Genomic DNA, 20,675 nt, shown 5'->3' on the forward strand with positions numbered 1-20,675 from the left:
ATGTAAGAAATTGTAACTCACTTTTGTGTAAAGTTTCAAATGGGGGACCCATGAGGCAATGTTTAGATTCCAGATTGGAGAGGGTGGAATTCTGGGAGGAATTATCCTTTTAAGACCCTCCATGAATGCTTTGATGGCAGAAACCCTAAACAATGACAATTGTTGCCTGTTTTGCAGGTAAGCTGCTATGGCAACAAGATGTAATCTTATGGATGTGTATGCTAGATTACAACCTTGTAGATGCAGGAGATCACAAATAATGTTTTGAATGGAAGCATCTAATGGATTTATTACGTTGTTATTACAGTAGATCACAAATCTATTCCATTTAGCTGCTTAGCAAACTCTAGTAGTAGGACGTCTGGCTTCCTCGATAACATTCATTCAGTATGGTGGGTGGTTGAGATATCCAAACTCTAAGACTTCAGGAGCCAGATCGTTAGGTCCAGTTGAGCTGGATCTGGATGCCTTATGTCTCCATGGTTCTGAGTGAGAAGCTTTGGGGAAAAGTGTAACTTTTGTTGTGAAACTACTGAGAGTTCTAGCAGTGTTGTGAACCATGGTTGGCGGGCCCAAGTTGGAGCAATCAGGATCATTGTGAGAGACTGTTGTTGCAGCTTGCGTACCAGTAGCGGAATGAGTGGGAGAGGCGGAAAAGCGTACGCAAATCTGCATGACCAGTTCATCCATATCGTATTGCCCTTGGACAGTGGGTGTGGATACCTGGAGGCGAAGCTTGGGCATTTGGTGTTTAAGTGTGTGGCAAACATATATATGTCTGGATGGCTCCACATTTGAAAAAAGGGATGAAGAACTTTGAGATGATGTTTCCTCTCGTGAATTTGTTGTAGCTGACGACTGAGCAGATCAGCTATCTGATTGTGTTTCCCAAGTAGATGCTCTGCTAAGAGGTATATGTTTTGAGGATTGGCCCACCTCCATATGCTTTGTGCTAGTTGTGAAAGCTGTAGGGAGTGTCCCCCCCACTGTTTTTGTATGTAGTACATTGCTGTCATGTTGTCTGTCCGGATGAGGACAGCTTTGCCTATGAGGTGTACCTGAAATGATTTGAGAGCGAGAAATATTGCCAGTAACTCCAGATGATTGATGTGAAGGAGTTTTTGTTTAGGGGTCTATATACACTGAATGGCATGGGTTAAGAGATGAGCTCCCCAGCCGGTTACCGATGTGTCTGCTGTTAGCACTATCTGTGGAACGGGGTCCAGGAACGACCGCCCTCTGGAAAGATTTTGTGTGTTCCACCACTGCAGAGAGCAATGTGTGCGACTGTCCACCAACACCAGATCTGTAAGCTGACCCTGGGCCTGGTTCCACTGATGTGCCAAACATTCCTGTAAAGGACGCATTTGAAGTCTTGCGTAGGGGACAATTAAGATGCAAGAGGCCATCATCCCTATGAGCTGCATAAAAACTCGAGCTGGTAGTGATTTTTGTGGTTGAAATTTTGTTATTAGAGCTAGCATTGTGGCTATTCTGGCAGGACTGGGAAATGCTAGTGCCTTGGAAGTATCTATTGTTGCACCTAGATACTGTTGGGTGTGGGACGGTTGAAGATGTGACTTGGTAAGGTTTATTGTAAACCCTAAACCGTGCAGCAGCTGGATGTGTCTTGTGTGTTTGTTGTAGACAATATGTGTGACTTGGCTTTTATGAGCTAAAGTGGCAAGGAAATCGCCTTGTTGGAGCAGTGCAAGAACTTGTTGCAGGGTGACCATGTGGAAGTACACAGGTGTACAGGTTTAAGGGTCTAGTATTGGCCTGAGAGTACCGTCCTGGTTTGGAATGAGAAAGTAAAGGGAATAAACCCTTGCATGTTTTTGCAAGAGAGACAGAATATCCTGCTTGAGAAGCTTAAGATGTTCTGTGGACATTGGTCGTTGTCTGAGTGGTATGTGAGGCAGGGTAGAGGTGAGTTCCAGACAGTAACTATACTGAATAATTTGTCGTACCCACCTGTCTGTGGTGATGTTGTTCCAGACAGGTAGGAACTGGTGAGTGAAATGGTCTAGAGGAAGAGGAGGGAAGTCACTGTTTGGTAGTGGGGGAAGTTCAGTTGTAGTTACCTCGAGCTCTCCCCTTGTTATTATTTCCTCTGTACCCACCCCTAACATATCCCCTGTTGGGGGATGTTTGTGTAGGAGTTGTTAGGAGGAAGTTGTAGCCTCTGTGGGAATGTTTTTAGATCCGCCCTATAGAAGGAGCGACAAAAGGACCCTGTGTAGTCTGAAACTGTAAAGCTCCCATAGATTTAGCAGTGTCATTCTCCATTTTTTCTAGAGGTGTGTCTACAGCTGGCCCAAAGAGGTGTTCTTCATCAAATGATTGATTTAAAATAGTTGTTTGTACTCCCTGCTCAAAACTGGAAATGCATAACCATGCATGTCTACGGAGTAAGACACTGGTGTTAACAGATCTACCTGCAGTTGTCTGCTGCATCAAGGGCACATTTGATGGAGGCATTTGTAATTAACTTGCCCTCCTGGACCAGATCATTCGCCTTGGCTTTGTATTTGTCAGGTAAGTGTTGTATAAGGTTTTCTAGCTCATCGTAGTGAGCCCGGTCATATCTGGCGAGTAGAGCTTGTGCACTGGCTATACTCCAATGATTAGCTGCTTGGGAAGCAACACGTTGCCTGATGCATCCAGCAGTTAAGATTCTTTATCTGGGGGTGGTGCATCACCAGAATTTGGGGAATTAGCCTGTTGTCTTGAATTAGAGACTACCAAGGAGTCTAATGGGAATTGTGCCTTTATGTACATGGGAACTTTAGGGGCAGGTCTATTTTTTTTCAAAATACGTGGATTGAGAATCCTGGCCCTGACAGGGTCTTTAAATATGTTGGGTGCGTGTTTAATTACCCCTTTAAGCATGGGCAATGTGTGTATGATTTTATGGGACAGAGCAAAACTGTCCATTAAATAAATCTTCCTCCATGGGGTCTGAATGTAGTGACACTCCATGGTATTGAGCATCCCTATTAATAAGTTGGCTATAACTTATATTGTTGTCTGAGGGGGGTGGCTTAGATAGGTAAGCATTTGGATCAGGGATGTCTGGAAGATCTGCAGGATCATCATAATCATCCCATGTGCCCTGAGGAAGGGTAGTGTTATCATCATTAGGGTCATCTAAGGGATAATTTACATGTCCGTCCCCACCCCCCTTTATCCTGTGGTGATAACGGTGAGCATGGAGATAATCTAGGGTATTGTATAGGAGAGTTTATAGGTGATACAGGTTTAGCAGGAAGACTAGGAGAAGAGGGTCTTATGGGTGATGATGCAAAGTCTCTTCTTAGCAGGCACCTCAGGTGTGTGTGAGGTATCAGATTTTCTCTTTTTTCTGCAATAGTGATAAATATGGCCTGTTTTAGGGTCCACCTGTAATGTTTTTTGCCTTGGGTCGACAGGATCTGGTCGAAACAGTTCATGGTCGTCTGTTCTCTGTGGCGATTTTTTCGGTTCAGAGCATGGCTTTAATTTGGTCTCTGGAGCCTTGGAAGGAGTTTTATGCTCCGCAGGCTACGAAGGTGGCGTTGAAGCAAAACTTTTCTTCGGATTTGAGTCGGAACTTTTCTTCGGAACCGAAGATTTCCGGTGCTTGTCCAGTTCTGAGGCGTTATGGTCTTTTGGGGCCGAAGGGCGAGGTACTGAGGCCTTTTTGGGGTGACTGGAATGGGGTGTATCCCAGATTTCAGCACCAAAGGTGGTTTAAGGATGGTGATGTGTGGCTTGATCGGTCCTGAGCTGCCGGAAGGCTTTTCTTTTTTCTTCGAAGCTGGGCCCGGAGGCGGGGCTTCTGAAGTTTTCTTCCAGTCTCGACTAGGGCCTGCAGGAAAAGTCTTTACTAGAGCCCCCTGCTTCTCTGGTGGGGCAGGAGTAGGGGCTTTTGCATTCACTTGTTGCCCTGGCGTGATGTCATCGGACCCAGAGTTATCCTCTTCTGAGACAATCTCAAGCTCCTCAGAATCCTCTGCCTCTGGAACATCGGGCCTTGATCGAAGATGTCTTCTGGCAAAGGTGCAGCTTATTGAGCCATGACTTGTCGTCGAGCCCGGTGATCACAGATATTCTTTTTCTAAGTAAAAGAAACACAGGCTTGGCAATCCTTCTCCTCGTGTTCGGGCAATAGGCAAAGAGTGCAGACCTGGTTATGATCACTGTGTGGAAATTTAGCTCCACACTGGGGACATTTTTTAAATGGAGTTCTTTCCATTAGCTGTACGCCCCAATGGCGTCGATAGGCCCAACGGCCTGCGTCAACAACCGGAGTCGAGAAATAAAAGTTAACGCGTTGAAAGAATGCGAATGGACAATACCGAAGAAGATGACGGATTTTGCGCCAATATTTTTGCGAAAACACGGTGCCGAGCCGGAGCACAGCAAGTCCCATCCAAACCCGATGGCGGAAAAAAACCAATCTGGAGATGGAGTCGTTGCCCATGCGCATTACTAACCCAAAGGAGGAGTCACCTATCTCGTGAATACAAAACCTCTACAATAATAAAGTGCAAACATCCAAGCACAACACCAGATGGTGATCTATGCTACAGTATACAATTTACAGTACATATGCCTCGAACATAACTCATTCTCTCATTCATTATATTTTACCTTATAAATTGATGCATTGTCAAACCTCAATAAAAAAAAGTACTATAAGCTGCAGTTTGGTTGGTTGCTCTGGGTACCAGGTGTTTTCGACATCTGACAAACCCTATAAATCTCTGCAACCGGAAGAGTCTAATGGATATTACGGTATATTACTTTTGGACAAAGGCCATGGCGGCAAAAAATTACAGATGAACACTACGACCCATTTCAATTTTTTCCTATTTACTTTCAATATTTTTTGAACAATGAGTTCTCTACAACAAAGACCCATCGCAGATTTTAGAATTGCGTCTATTTTTAAGAATGTATACTTTTCACGGTTTCCGACCTGCAAGTAGACAGACTGCAGAAATATGAAATTTTGATCAATCACTACTTTAAAAAACCACTCTCTCTAGAACAGTACTTTTCCCCAATTTAAAAAAACAAATATTTCCCACAGTTCTGGCTATTTTCTTTGTTTCCTTCCGGGGAAAGCCCATACCCTGGATACCTCTATAACATCCAGAATGGGGGGAAAAGATCATACATTTGGCCCAGTGATATTTAGGGGGAAAGCAATTATGAAGAATTAAGCGGTACATGCCTCAAATATCCAAAAAAGGGTTCAGCACCTGTGGACAAAAAAGTCAAGTGGCATCTGTATAGTTTCTCTTGGACCAAATGTTGTTTTAACTGTGACTTCTGTCATTTTGGGCAGCTCTCACTAGAGAATTTGCAGTGGTTTGTATTCATCTTAGGATACACCATATGTATTTACTACTTGTCATTAGTCTTAATCTTGTATTTGTTCAAGAAACAATTATTTTGTTCATCTAATATATGTATTCAATTTACACAAATCCAAAATGTTTTTTTTCATGCGCTACGTATTCCAGTCCTTGCTAGAGATTATTAGGCTGCATCAAGGGTTTTGGGGGCGTAGAGCCCGTTGAGGATGAGGACTGAATCTGCTGCCTCCCAGATCCATTCCTGCCTTGAAAGGACTGATATATTTGCCATGGCATTTAAATATGTTGAGAAGTCTGACATTGTCAGTACAGCCATATGACCTCTGATAGTGTTGGTGAAATTGCATTGTAGAAGAGGCCAGTACTAAGGCGTGGGCTGTAGCCCTGCTAATCTTGAAATGTTACACGCCAGAGTGGGCTTTCTCTTCAAATAGTTGTTCTCCATCAAAGAGCATGTCAATGAGCCTTGCCTGGACAGCTCCCTAAAAGTTGGCATTAGCCATGTGATACCCAAGCTGGCGAAGGCAAAACCTTTGTGACCCGAAGCATCAAGAAATTTGGATTCCACAGACCCAAAATATATTAATTCTACTATTCTGCTTGAATAGAATTCTATGCACCTCATGGCTGTGCACATGGGGGTCCTACACCAAATATCTATGGTGCACTACTGATGACATTAAAATGTAGGAGGGTAACTACAATAATCCCTACCTGAATATTGCAGGTCAGTACACTGGACAATTCTGCCATCTGAGCTCTTGACAATTCTAAAACTGTGGAACCAGCATTCAAAGGAAAAGAAAAATTTGGTGCTAAAACGTTCAGACTAGTTATTCAGTATCTTTTCAAAAAGGGTCCCTCCTGAGTACAACCTGGGAGTTCCTCGTCGTAACCCTGCATAAGACTCGAATAGATCCAAAGGACAACTCATACTACCGGCCACGATCAATGCTGAGTTATGCTGCACTGTCGCACAGGAAGGAATACGTCTGGGAACCGATATCTAGGTGCAGGTGAGATGCTATTTCTTGGGGTTGTGCAGATTGGGACAGAGCAAGTTATAGCTGAATTGAATATTATGGGCAGGCTATCTGGACTGAAAAATCAAATGGCGCAATTAATGTCTATTCCCCATATACCCCAATCAGAAGAGGGAGACACTGTCAGAGATGTAATGGCCCTTAGATGAGAACCTGTTTTATTCAGAAGCCAACCAATAAAGAAAGAGCTAGAATTTTATTTTACAAAAATGTAAATAAAAGTTGTTGGTTAACACCAAACTTAATTAGGGGCCCAATTCTTTAAAAAAGTCCCATAAGTGCACCCATGGTATATGTCCTTGCATTAGTGTAGATTTACGTGTTTCATGAATTCACAAGTATTTACAGAAGTAGGCCAGGACGTCGTACTCCTAGAAAATATATGTGCACTGCATTTTAGCACAAGCTAATATGCATGTGTAGATTTACTCATGGCAAAATTTGTGGACCGTTTACAAGTTCACTTTCCTTCAAACCACTTTCTTCCCCAACCCTGGTATAAATTGTACTTCTTGTCAGGAGTAAATTTCCAACCTTTCTCAGTACGGGAGAAGTTTAGAGACGATGTGGTGACATCCCTGGACATGATCATATCCACCCTCCTACAAGTCAAAGAAGATCTTCACACCATCAAAGAACTTTTTTTCGCACACCCCAGACACCCCCTACCCACCACTTCCGCACCCAACAAGTACACCACCCGCCCCTCAAACCGTTTCACTCATCGCTCCCCGCCTTGGCCCTCTATCCCTGATCGCAAGGCCACTGATCGCCCCCGGCGCACCCTAAACCCCCTTTCTGAGCGAGACTTATACACTCTACTCCGTTCATACGGCCCAGGTCCCACTAAACACCCACCCACCACACACCTTCCCATACCCACGATCCTCACAAATCCCCTCAGGCCTCCCACACTGAGCAACAGAAGCTCCGTCCCCAGTAACCTCAGAAAAGTCCCCCTCTCCCTAGAACACTCGTCCACTCTCCTCACCCCCAGACTAAAGTGTATCCTGCTCAACTGCAGATCGGCCCCGAGACACTCCTCCGACATCGCGGATCTGATCTTATCAATGGACCTTGACCTAGCCATCCTGACGGAAACGTGGCTAACTGAAGCCTCCACACCTATAATGGACATACTAGTCCCCCCCAACTATCACATTATTAGACTGGACAGAAATGGCAAGACGGGCGGGGGAATTGCATGCATCTATAGGAGCAACCTCGCTGTTACTAAAGGTCCCTCCCCCTCCCTCACCTCCTGCGAACTCATCTGCCTCGATATTACTAGCGAGGGCAAACCTGTATGCTCTCTACATGTCATCTACCACCCACCTGGGGATAACCTCACCTTCTACCAACAACTCATGGACACGATAACCACCAACGCCGGTCGACAGATCACTCAAATCTACTTGGGAGATTTCAACCTCCACTGGAACGACCAGAAAGACGCTGTGGTGAATAGCCTCAAAACCTTCCTCAACGCACTTGACCTCACCCAAATCTGCAACCGTCCGACACATGAAAAAGGCTCTATCCTCGACCTTATCATCGCCAAAGAAGACTCTACCCAGCTGGAGGCAATCCAACCCTGTGACTGGTCAGACCACCACATTATCACCTTCTTCATCAACGAAAAGGTCAAACTGAACCCGGCTCAACCTACCAAAATCAAGATCTGGAAGAGGGACATGAAGAATCTTAACCGAAACTCCTTGCCTGCCCACACAGGCAGTCTCCTGCTTCCCCCGGCTGGCGTGTCTGATGTTCATTCTCTGACCGACCTCTACCTAGACACTATGACCTCCATAATCAATGAAGCCGCCCCCCTGCAACTGAAAAGAGTCTCCACCAAAAACTCGAACCCATGGTATGATGGTAGACTCAATGAAGACAGACGTGCTATGCGCATGGCAGAGCGCACGTGGAGATCTGACCCCTCAGCACTGCACCTTAAAACGCTTAAGAATAAGAGAAACGCCTACTTCAGAAAAATCAAACGCTCGAAATCAGTCTTCTTTAGCCAACAGCTGGACCAAGCAAAAAACCGACCAAGAAAACTGTTCGAGTTAGTCAAAATCCAAACCAAAACTCAACCTCCACAACCTAACATCTCAGAAAATGATATTCCAAGCTGTGAGGACTTTTCTACTTTCTTCAAGCAAAAGACCGACAATATAAGAGGTGATCTCCTCAAGGATGTAAGTCTATACTCCTGCTCCATCTGCATAACCAACACTCAACCTAAAAACAACGCTTCATGGACGTCCTTCGACACCTATTCTGAAGAATCAATTCACAAATTGCTCGGCACCTTGAAGCCCGCTAATCACCTCACAGACCCACTACCTGCCAATGCTGTTAAAGCCTTCACCCCCCTGCTCCTCCCACTCTGGACTAAAATCATCAACGGTTCCCTTCAACAAGGACTCATCCCAGACTCCCTCAAGATAGGGCAAGTCACGCCTATACTCAAGAAACCCACGGCTGACCCGGCCGACCTAAACAATTACCGCCCTATCACCAATATCCCCACTCTAGCCAAATTGCTAGAAAAATGCGTTCAACTCCAATTGACAAAACACATTGATCAGTTTGACCTCCTCAACCCTCACCAATCAGGATTCAGAGCAAAACATAGCACAGAAACGGCTATGACACACATAATTGATGACGCCATCCAAATCCTTGATCACAATGAGTCCTGCCTCCTCATCCTTCTTGATCTCTCCTCAGCATTCGATACGGTCAAACACGAGAATCTACTGGAGCTCTTAAATACCAGAATGGGCATATCCGGGACTGTTCTCAAATGGTTCACGTCCTTTCTACACAACAGGTCTCAGAAGTTCAAGATCAACAACGCACTGTCCTCACCTGTGCCCGTAACACTTGGCGTCCCTCAAGGTTCCTCCCTATCCCCCACATTGTTCAACCTCGTCATGGAGCCACTCACTACCCTGCTTCAAGCATCAAATGTACACTTCCATATGTACGCCGATGACACTCAACTCTACCTCAAGCTACAATCACCGGAAGACATCAAGCTTTTGAATGCCACACTAAGAAACACCCAAGCATGGCTGGCCGATAATCACCTCAAACTAAATGCGCTGAAAACTGAGTTCCTTCTGATCTCACCTCCGGCGAAAAAGGCCATCACCCAAACCTGGCTCACTCATCTAACCGCACTCAATGTCCAACCCACCATCGTGGACTCTGCGAAATCCCTTGGCATCACACTTGACTCCAAGCTCAACATGCAGCAGCATATTAGCAAAGCAACTAAAGGAGCCAACTTCCAAATCAACACTCTGAGAAAACTCAAACCCTTCCTACCACCCAAGGACTTCCAAACTGCTGTACAAGCCCTAGTCATTCCTCGCATAGACTATGGAATTGTGGCTCTCAGCGGGCTGCCCCGAACAACAACGGCACCACTAAGAGCCTCGCTGAACGCAGCCGCGAGACTCATCACTGGCTCAAGAAAACACTCGCATATATCCCCTGACTTAAAAGCCCTGAACTGGCTGCCTTTTGAAGCCAGAGTACAGCTGAAAATTGCCTGTATGACACACTCTGCCGTACACCACAAGTCACCCAACTACCTCACTAACAAGCTGACTGTATCAGGAGGCTCAAGATCCAACAGAAGCACAAAAAACCTCCTCCTGAAACCTCGTAGATTCCGGAAGGAAAAAACATACAAACGCTCCTTCTCAGGAATGGCACCTAGGATCTGGAATGCACTCCCGCCAGAAACTAGGCTTATCCCCTCCACTGTTCTCTTCAAGAAAGAGGTAAAAGCCATCCTTATGGCTAAGTTTACCTGAACACTATTGTTACTGGAACATTGACATTACACGGCCCCTATATTATCGGCTACCTGAGTGTTTATCTGTGTTATACTCTTGTTTGATTGCTACTGGATCAAAGCCATTGCACGGACTCTATATTATTGGTTTCCAGTTTGTTTACTAGGGTTTATACTATGACCTGATTGCTCTACCAACACCCGCTAGGGTGCTAAAATCTTATTCGATCGCCACGGGAGCAAAGACACTGCACGGCTCCTATTTTTTGTTTCCTGATTGTTATTAGTGTGTATACTCTTATGCGATTGCTATCCTACCTTGCAACCCTCTCACTACCGAATATTATAATGTCTCCAAAAGTTTGTCTACCCCACCTCCTGTTTCTGTAAAGCGCTCTGATATCTGCAAGGATCTTGTTCGCGCTATATAAAACCTTAAAAATAAATAAATAAATAAATCCCCTAAAACCTGCAAGTTAGTAGGCTCAAAAGGGCATTTCAATCCTGGAAACTATTCCTTATCGATACCTCCAGCGCTAGTGTGTAGGTATATGTAGAAGTGATCGCAAAATAAGGGAATTGCTAGCCTACAATAGTATGACACCTGGCATTATCAGAGATTCTGTTATCAGAGCTCTTATATAATGAGACTGCTGCCATAATTGGTCACCGCACTACATGGCACCAAAGGGATATGTGGATTTTTTTAAAGGACAAGTAGATTTATGAAGCAACCTGTCCCATGGCAAAGTAGAATATTTTATTAAATTCCACAGCCGAGTCATCCCACCAGAAAAACCCAAAGCACTATGAAGACACTGGGCAAAATATCTGAAGAAAACTGGACAAGACCCTACAGAAACGGCCATCCAACCACACCCGGAACCTCCATATTGATAAAGTCTTTAACCCCTTAAGTGCTACCTCGCTGGCGCTGCCGTCGGCCAATGGCTCACTAGAGGGGTTGATAAATGGCTCGCCATCTGCACGGACAACACCGCTCCCACCAGAAAACAGACCTACAAAAACAACAAATGTCCCAGCTGATACACAAACTACCTCAGGGAGTCCAAGCACCACTGCAAATCTGGAGACAAAATGGACTCAACAAAAACAATACCGCAAGATGCACATTCAAAGCTGCCCTCCGCCTACACCACCACCAACTACGAGATGCAAAGAATGCCAGCTCCAACCACAGCACACAACTCTTCACCATAGTCAAGGAGATCTCGAATCCTGCAGCAGTCAACAACATTATTCTATCTCAAGCACTCTGCAACAACCTCTCAAATGTCTTAGAGTGAAGATTGCCAAGATCTACAACACATCGACCCACAGCATAAAGATATGAACTCCCCCGACCACCTGGACACCTCCTTCATTGCCAAACAGCAGCTAAGCAACTGGAAGCACCTTTTCCATTGAAGAAACCATTGACCTGATGATTACCATCCACTCAGGAGCCCTCTCATATTATTTTATTTTATTTTATTTAAGGATTTGTAGAGCGCCTGGTGACCCGAAGGCATCCCCGCGCTGTGAACTGTAGGATGGCTCAGAAGGGGGGAGGGTAGAGTTGGACTCACTAATTGGGGAATAGCAGCGTTTTAAGTTGTTTGCGGAAGGCCAAATATGAGGGTTCCATTCGCAATCTGCGGGGTAGCTGGTTCCACCGAGTGGCAGCTTTAACAGAGAAGCGACGGCCTCCGGTACGTGATCTCCTAAACTTAGGGACATTCGCCAGATGTTCGTTGTCCGACCTTAGGGATCTCAAAGCTTTATACGGGGTGACCATTTCTTTAAGAATGGCTGGGCCTTGTCCGTTCATGAGCTTATGGGCGATACACATAGCCTTAAACTCTATTCTCTCCCGCACTGGTAGCCAGTGGAGTGTTTTAAGGGCAGGTTTTGCAGAAGACCTAGAGGGGAGCCCAAGCAGCAGACGAGCGGCAGCGTTTTGAGTTCGTTGCAACTTTCCCAGGGTAGATTCCGGGGCTCCCAGGTAGAGAGCGTTACTATAGTCCAGGCGGGCCAGAACCAGTCCCTGGATCAGTAGCTTCCTGGAGAGGGGGGGAAGGAGGGGGAGAATCTTGCGGACCGACCGCATAAGTCCAAAACAGGTGCCGGCGGTTTTAGTGGCCTGTGTTTTCAAGGTGAGGTCTGGTTCAAGCCAGACCCCTAGGCTCTTGAGTTCTTTCTTTGGGGTGGGAACCTCGCCCAGGGAGTCGGGCCAGACAGATGGAGGAATGGATGTCCATTTTTTCCCCATCAACATGACCTCTGTCTTAGACCCATTTAGCTTGAGCGAGGATTCGCACATCCAGTGATGGATCTTCTGGAGGCAGTGTAGAAGGCTGTCTGGGTGTTGGTCTAGGTGCGATAAAGAGACGACCAATTGCGTGTCGTCCGCGTAGCTAACGATCTTAAAATCAAAAGGGGCAACTACCTCTTCCAATGGGGCCATATAGGCATTAAAAAGGGTAGGGCTCAAGGAGGAGCCCTGAGGAACCCCGTTTACCAGAGGAAGAGGGTCAGATCGTGAACAGCCATCCCAGACCTGAAAGGAGCGGCCCGAAAGAAAAGACTCCAGCCAGGCCAGCGCTGTGCCCCCGAGTCCCGCCTCAGCCAGCCTATGGAGCAAGACACGGTGATCCACCGTGTCAAAGGCAGCACTGAGGTCCAGGAGGATCACTGCCACTGATCCTCCCGAATCCAAAATGCACCTTGCTTCCTCTATGACAGCGAGGAGGGCGGTGTCTGTGCCCTGGCCTGGGCGGAACACCGTTTGGGACTGGCGGAGCAGATGGTTAGATTCTAGGAACTGGGATAGCTGCGCATTGACCAGTTTCTCTGCAATTTTGCTAATGCCGGGGAGCAGCGAGATTGGTCTATAATTCGCTAGGTTTGATGGGTCTAGTTGTGGTTTCTTTAAAAGGGCTTTAACTACCGCTCCCTTCCAGCTAGGGGGAACTGTACCTTGGGCCAGTGAGGTATTGATCAGGTCTGTGATAAGAGGAGCAATTACCGGGGCAACTTGTTTGAGGAATCTCATAGGAGCGGGATCGAGGGGGGAGCCACTTTTCATTTTGGCCAGAGTTGTTTCGACGTCATCCAGTGTGACTGCTCTAAAAGCCTTCAGAGACGGGCCAAGGGTATTTTCGGGGCCGATAGTAGACGGGACAGGGTCCCGACATTTTGGCTGACTCGACTGCGGAAGTGAGTCGAGGATAGTGGTAATTTTAGAGTCAAAGAATGTAGCGAGTTTTTTGCTCCTGTCCGGGGAGGTGTTGGACATTGAGGGGGGCTGAGGGATCTTACAAACAGCAAACAGCAGCTAAGCAACTGGAAGCACCTTTTCCATTGAAGAAACCATTGACCTGATGATTACCATCCACTCAGGAGCCCTCTCAGATCCATGGTCCCACTTCATATACAAACTTGGAAGAACCATCATCTCCCCAGGCTCACCTTGATCATTACCGGCTCCATACCCACCGCCACCTTCCCGCCTTGCTGAAAGAAATGCAGAAGTCAACTCCCTATTGAAGAACCAACAGAGGATCCCACCACCCACAACAGCTACAGACCCATCTCGCTCATGCCTTTTCCAGCTAAAATCACTGAGAAAACAAACCATCAATACCTAACTTGCTGACCACCTAGACCTCCATCAACTCCTTAGACAGCTCTCAATCAGACTTTTGCACCAACCACAGCACAGAGACAGCCCGCATTGCGGCCACCAACGACATTAGAAGCATCCTTGAGCTTGGACAAACAGCCACACTCATCCTCCTGGACCTCTCTGCAGCTTTTAGTATGTTCTCCCACAAGTCACTCATAGAAAAGCTTCAGCACGTGGGTATCTGCAGACCGGCCCTCAAGTGGATATCCTCCTTCCACACAGAGAGAACTAAACGAGTTAGACTTCTCCCCTACACCCTAGATCTCAAGAAACCCATTTCCGGAGTCCCTCAAGGACAGTCACTCAACTCAACACACTTCAAAGTCTATACGATGCCTCTGACGGACATTGTCAAAGCCCATGGCATGAATATAGAGTTTTACCGTGATGGCACGTAGCTTATCCCCCTTACCGACTCAACTGGCACTGCTAAAGAAAACTTTGACAACTGCATGAGCAATGTAGCTGCCTGGGTGAAAAACAACAATCTCCAGCTCAACACAGACGTAACCGAAGTCCCAATCTTTGGCAACAACCACTCCCTCGGGGACTCCTCTTGGTGGCCCTCCGACTTGTCCCCCCTACACCTACTCCTGCGGACCATGCCAATAATCTCAGGATTATCCTGGACACCAATCTCTGAGCAGACAGATCAACACTGTCTTCTCATCATGCTTCCATGTCCTGCAAATGCTACGCAAGATTTTCAAGTGGATATCACGGAACACCAGATGAACGGTGACCCAGGCTCTTATCTCAAGTAGACTTGATTATGGAAATGCTCTCTACATCGGAATCCCAGTCCATGTTCTACGCAGACTACAAACCACCCAGGAAGCCACCAGACTCATCACGTGAAATAACCACATCTATCCACACCTCAAAAAGCTCCACTGGCTCCCAGTCCAGGAAAGATATAAGTTCAAGCTACTCATTCATGCCTACAGAGCTCTCCACAACACCGGCCCAGTTTACCTAAACCACTGCCTCACCTTCTGCCAACCCACCAGACACCTTCCTTTGATCTGTGTTCCAGGCAAAGGCACACCTCCCATGCACCAAGAAGACTAGAAGTAACGGAAGCCCCTTCTCATACTTCACAGCCCACTCCTGGAACGACTTCCCAAAACACCTCAGACCCTCCCTCTCCCTCATGGAATTCTGAAGGAACCTAAAGACATAGCTTTTACAGCGAAAACAGGCATGATCTACTCTTACTTCCTCAGGTCATCCCAACTCACCGCCTGGATACCCTCATGACTGAATAGCCGCACTCTACAAATTGACATAACATAGAACAGAATTTCAATCTCTCTTCCTGCCACTTCTTGACTTTTGGCCGCTAACTGGAGCATTGAGACAGGTGTAAGATTTTTTGGGGCTAGGGAGTTGAGCGCTAAAGTTTTCCGATTCTCACTGGATTACATTTACTGTACACAACTGACATGGGTGAGAGAGACAAGACTCTCACATTCTCAGGCATCCCAAAGGTATCTATTATTATACTCACCCAGTTCAATACAATATACTCAACACGCCTCATTTCTGGATGAACTAGCAAGTGCCACCCAGGGCTTGGGCTCATCGTTAATATTTGGCTTAATGTTCACCTATGATAATACTAAGCCCCATCTATTCTTTGACTGGTAGAAAAGTTGGCTCTGTGGGTATCATCATGATCGACTTCGAAAGCAATGCAGAAGGCCTCGGATAAAAAGGGCTGGCACCCTTGCTGTTTTTTATCTTGCTTTATGGAGGCACAGCATTAGGAAGCACAGGGGTCAAACCCACCAGTGTCACTAAGCAATCAGAATCTGGTCTCTCCCTACTTTGTGGAGTTGCCCAGAGGGTTAAAGAGCTGGCCTGCAATGATTAAGCTAGCAAAGGCCTCAATCATCATGGGGGTCGGTAAAGGACCAGGGAACTCCAGTCTCTACCTTTTAGGCACTAAGCGGATGGAGATTTGCCTGACATCAAAGCAGAGCCCAGACTCAAGCAACAGCATCAAGGGTCAAAATGGTCTTGCGAACAGGAACTATTTCTTCCTGTGTTACTTTCAATAGGAAGATATCTTCCGAGAACGTTACCTAAAAGGTGACTTGACTCTGGGAGCGGGAGCCCACTCTAAAGTCTCCCTGTGGGGCCTAGAGAAAAAGAACTTGACCTCCGTTCCCCAACGGCCTTCAGGTGCATGGAGATGCAAGAGTCACAGACGCAGTACCATGTTCCAACCCTAGACACCACACAGACTCACCATGGGTGTCCAAAAGGGACATCTTATAGCATCATCCACAAAGTTTTAAGTCTGAAGTCCTCTGAGGCGATAGATAACCTAGTGGCTGTCAACTAGCAGAGGAATTCGTCAATGAGACACCGCGAGTGAGCTCTGTATTGCATTGATATGGCAAGGAAAACCAGGAACTTATGCCATCTGGCATCAAATAAACCCCAGCGATGTTAAGGCCAGAGGTGCTGCACAGTCCTTTCTAGATAATACATTTTCCAGACCAGTCTGAAGCCTCAAAGGAGCAATCAAAAGGTGATGAATCTGCTGGAAGATTTATCTTTCAAAGGCCTACGGCTAAATGCATTTGTCTTGTGGCTACAGCCAGCTATGAAACACATTTGAAACAACAATCCGTATTTGTAAATACGTATTTTGCAAAGCGCAAACTACTCACCCTTACGGGTCTCAAGGCGCTGTCGTGGAAATTAAGTGAGCTATTGCCCAGAGTCACATGGTGCTGAGCTGAGCTGCCGCCGGAGCCAGGGATCGAACCGCGAACCCTGTGCTCTGAAGTCAGCTGCCCTGGCCACTGCACCACAACACTCCACAACAATAGCATAAGGGAAGGATAATAAGCTGTGATTATATATTGAAGAAGTCTAATTCATTTAGTCTAGTCCTGTGCATTGTCGTAATGATGACCATCTAGATGGAGATTCTCTTCAATATCAAATGCCTCAGTGTTGCCAGAGCATCACAGGAGTATAGAGAGACTTTACAAACTTCAGGGAACCCATGTGTCATAAACAACTTTTCCAGGTGTCTGCAGTGCATATAAATGGGGAGATTTAATTTCATGTACACAGAAAAAAAACATTTGCCAAGCCAATCAACTCAAGATGTGATCTCTATATAGCTGAATGAAAATTGGCACTGAAGACTGTAAACCAGGTAACTATTCCCACTATCGGGTTTCTCATAAAGCAAGATAAAGACGGATTAATTACTAATTCCTGATGAGGAGCTACAGAACCTGGCAATTCTTCATAGGTTATTCCTAGTTTCTAATAGTAGGCGGCGAGACTGTATGGTAGACGAGGATGATGTTCTATACATTTATGAGTGGCAGTTGCATCCAGTCTTATGGCCGTTTTCATTGGGCAGGTAACAGAACCTGCTAAAGCTCAGGTTAGATTCTGGGTGATGGTGGTGGTACATCCCTCAGGTTGTGATGCGAGTCTTCGGAATCTGTGCTACGCAAAGGAAATTTACCATTTTATAATGAAGCAGAGAAATGCTTTCAAAGTCTCGTGTCTTCCTGACAAAGGCCCCTACATATTTGGTGACGATATTAGTAACTAGCTTACCCGTTGCGCGTTGCTGCGATCTGAGAAGAAAGGAAATTCAAGGAAACTCGTTATGATAACATTAAATTTACATTGTGTCATTGTTATTGAAACTTATTCATTTTATTTTTGAAAACATTTCTAAGTGCGGCTTGAGCAGTGCGTCCTCGATTGGCTTCCAATCTTGATTCTGGTTGCTCTCCTGTTTCATTCGAGCGGGTTTGAGCAGTGTGTAATTGATCGTTTTCCAATCTTGATTATCATGCTCTCCTGTTTCATTCGAGCAGGCTTAAGCAGTGCGTAATCGATCTGTTTCCAATCTTGATTCTAGTTGCTTGTTCGTTTGAGAAGAACGTGCTTGAGCAGTGCGTACTCGATTGGCTTCCAATCTTGATTCTCTTTGCTCGTTCGTTTGAGAATTACGGGCTTGAGCAGTTTGTATTCGAACTGCATTACGGGCTTGAGCAGTTTGTATTCGAACAGCTTCTAATCTTGCTTCAGGTTGCTTGTCTGTTTCTGAAGCTCGTAATGCTTTTTTCTTTCGTGCTTCTGATGTAGATTGACCAATCGATTTCTGTTTGGGGGTCATAACTGTCGACTATGCTCGCAAATTTGCTGTCTATTTCAGTATTCGAAAGATTATAAGGGCCCGGGACAGCCGATCTAAAAAAAAAAAATTGGAAAGAAACCTTCGCGGGAGTGTACTCAACAACTTCCCAAAGTTCCATGGCGATCGGATGAATGGTGTAGTAATGCATAAAGGACAAACAGACAGACAGACATATTTTCGTTTTTATATATATAGATATATGATCGGTCATGGTGGCCAGCCATCGTTGGAGTCTGGAGTATAGGAAAGCTATGATTAGATGTGTAATCTTTTTATTTAAATTGATCATTGGTGTGCTGTTTTATATTAGAAGTTGGGTGCTTTACTGCCATTGGTTGTCTATTATTCGGCTGGCAAGCACTGTTCTGGATGTAAATTTCTATTGATGCCAAATACTACAGCATGCTTCGCTGTCTGAGTTCGCTGCAGGAGGAAGTGTGGCGTGTCAAGCTCTAAGGTTTGGCTAGATTTTCATTATACTTCTCTATACTTCCAATGAATGATAAAATGATGGAGATTAATAAAATACAACAGCGGGATTAAAAGGTTAAATCTGGCACTTTTTTGTGCTCCAGAAACCTGCACAAACGTAACAAAAAACATATATATATATATATATATTATATATATATATATATATATTCTTATCTGTCAATGCTGAAAAAGCATTCAATGGTAGCACTAGTCATTCCGGAGGAAAATTTTTGAGGTTTACAGGTTTGGACCAAATACATAGAATGGATAAACTGCTATGTAGACCTGGTTGTAGAGTTTTATGCTAATGGTGATGCCTCTGCCCTGTTTCAAATAGAGTTTTATGCGGACGGGCTACCCAATGCCCCCACCCAAGATCGCTTTATGTATGGAACCACATGGTTAGGGCCAATCCAGAAATTAAGGGGATAACTATAGGCAAAGAGGAGCATACATGAAAAGATTGATGCTAACTGAACCAATGCACTCACTCCAACCCCTTCTAGAGGAGTTGAATGGATTTGGCATGGTTGCGAGTTTTACAATCTAGAAATTTCCAGATTTTGGAATTAGTAATCGTCAGTGAGCATGTAGCCACCATACGAACGAGCCCTTCCTCTAGTCTGGACCGAAAATCACATTACATACTTTGGGGTAAAGATATTCTCCTCTTTTAAGGAAGCATCCTGTGTAATTACAAAGATCTTCTGTGTTCCCTTTGTTTGCAACTGCAGAGGTGGCATAAGGGGGGGCTTTACTTGGGTGGGAAGTATTTCTGTAGTTAAAATGACAACCCTTCGTATATTCTTATACTTGGCTCAATCTCGCCCATAGCAACCATCGAAGGAGATTCTAAGAGATATTCAAAGGACATTACCTAACTTCATTAGGGGAGGTAAGAAAGCAAGGCTCCCCAGTCGTACTATGTACGTCCCAACCAGCGGAGGACTGTGGGTTCCCAATAGCACTATCATGCTATCCACTTGAGATATATAGTTGAATGTGGGAGGAAGGTAACCAAAAAGACTTGGCGTTCAATGGATCACATTATCACTTGTCAACAAATCGGACCCTGGCTGCCTAGGCGATACTGCTCCTGGGGTTTATATTCTTTCCTCTTACAAAGGAAACACTAGACTCTTGGGATACTCTCATGTAGAATAAGGGGCTAGCCATGTCCCCATCTCCTTTTTTGCCCTTTTTTGGAAATCCCGATTTCATACTTGGAATTATTCAAGGAAAATACTCAACATGGCGGACAGCCAAGGGTAAGCAAGTGGGGCATTTCATCAATGGTTCAAGGTATCAAGTCATTTGAATAAGTATGCTTGATTATGGCCTCACCGAATCTGAAAGATTGTGCCATTTTAGAACTTGACAATGTTGATTAGCTGTTTGACTCAAACGGATTGGTTGGTCTCTTTAGCAAGGAAGAAACACCTACCTATAGATCACGTTATACAGAGTGTGGGATTTACTTGATATGGAAAAGATCTCACTGGGATTGGCAAGCAGGGGTGACCGCTTTCAGTCAATATGGATATCATGTTTATAAGCGTTAACGGCCGAATTCAAGGAGATAACTTGTCCCAAATTTCTAAGAGTTGTGCATAATTTTGCTGGGGAACAGACCGTTCCAAATACTGAGGAATCACTGATATACTAGGTCTTTTATGGCGTGTATGTCTGGTAACAAAATGAATGTGGTGTGGTTATCTGGTCAGATAGGAGTAATGGAGATTGTGATAGAGGTTTCAATAACCTTGCTTACTAGACACCCAATATGGCTTTCTTAGTGATAATGGGCGCTCATACTTGTTATAATTTGTAATGCGGATATTATCCTTTTCTCACTCTTTAATAGGCCCCGCAGGACACTGTGAGGTAGGTGGCTGTATGCCCATCTTTTCAAAATTCAACTAAAAAAGTTAGTCCTAAAATCAAAATGCTAAATTAGTGCCACTAGGATTTGAACCTGTGAAATTCAGTTCAAACAAAGATGTTGACCAAGAATGGTAATCAACTAGTTATCTTACAACAAAACACGGACATAGCTAACTTTGCACGGAATCGTTTTATTTAGTTTATTGCTACTTTGAGACTT

The 20,675-nt window shown here is 45.2% G+C and overlaps 1 protein-coding gene across 3 annotated transcripts in view; it reads right to left on the reverse strand.

Moving 5' to 3' along the window:
• LOC147718587 (transcriptional regulator Kaiso-like) overlaps window positions 1-20,675 on the reverse strand; it is a 368,583-nt gene that overhangs the window by 77,939 nt on the left and 269,969 nt on the right. The window lies entirely within an intron of this gene.

This window comes from Lissotriton vulgaris, chromosome 4_1 (genome assembly GCF_964263255.1).
Source record: "Lissotriton vulgaris chromosome 4_1, aLisVul1.2, whole genome shotgun sequence".
Taxonomy (NCBI): domain Eukaryota; kingdom Metazoa; phylum Chordata; class Amphibia; order Caudata; family Salamandridae; genus Lissotriton; species Lissotriton vulgaris.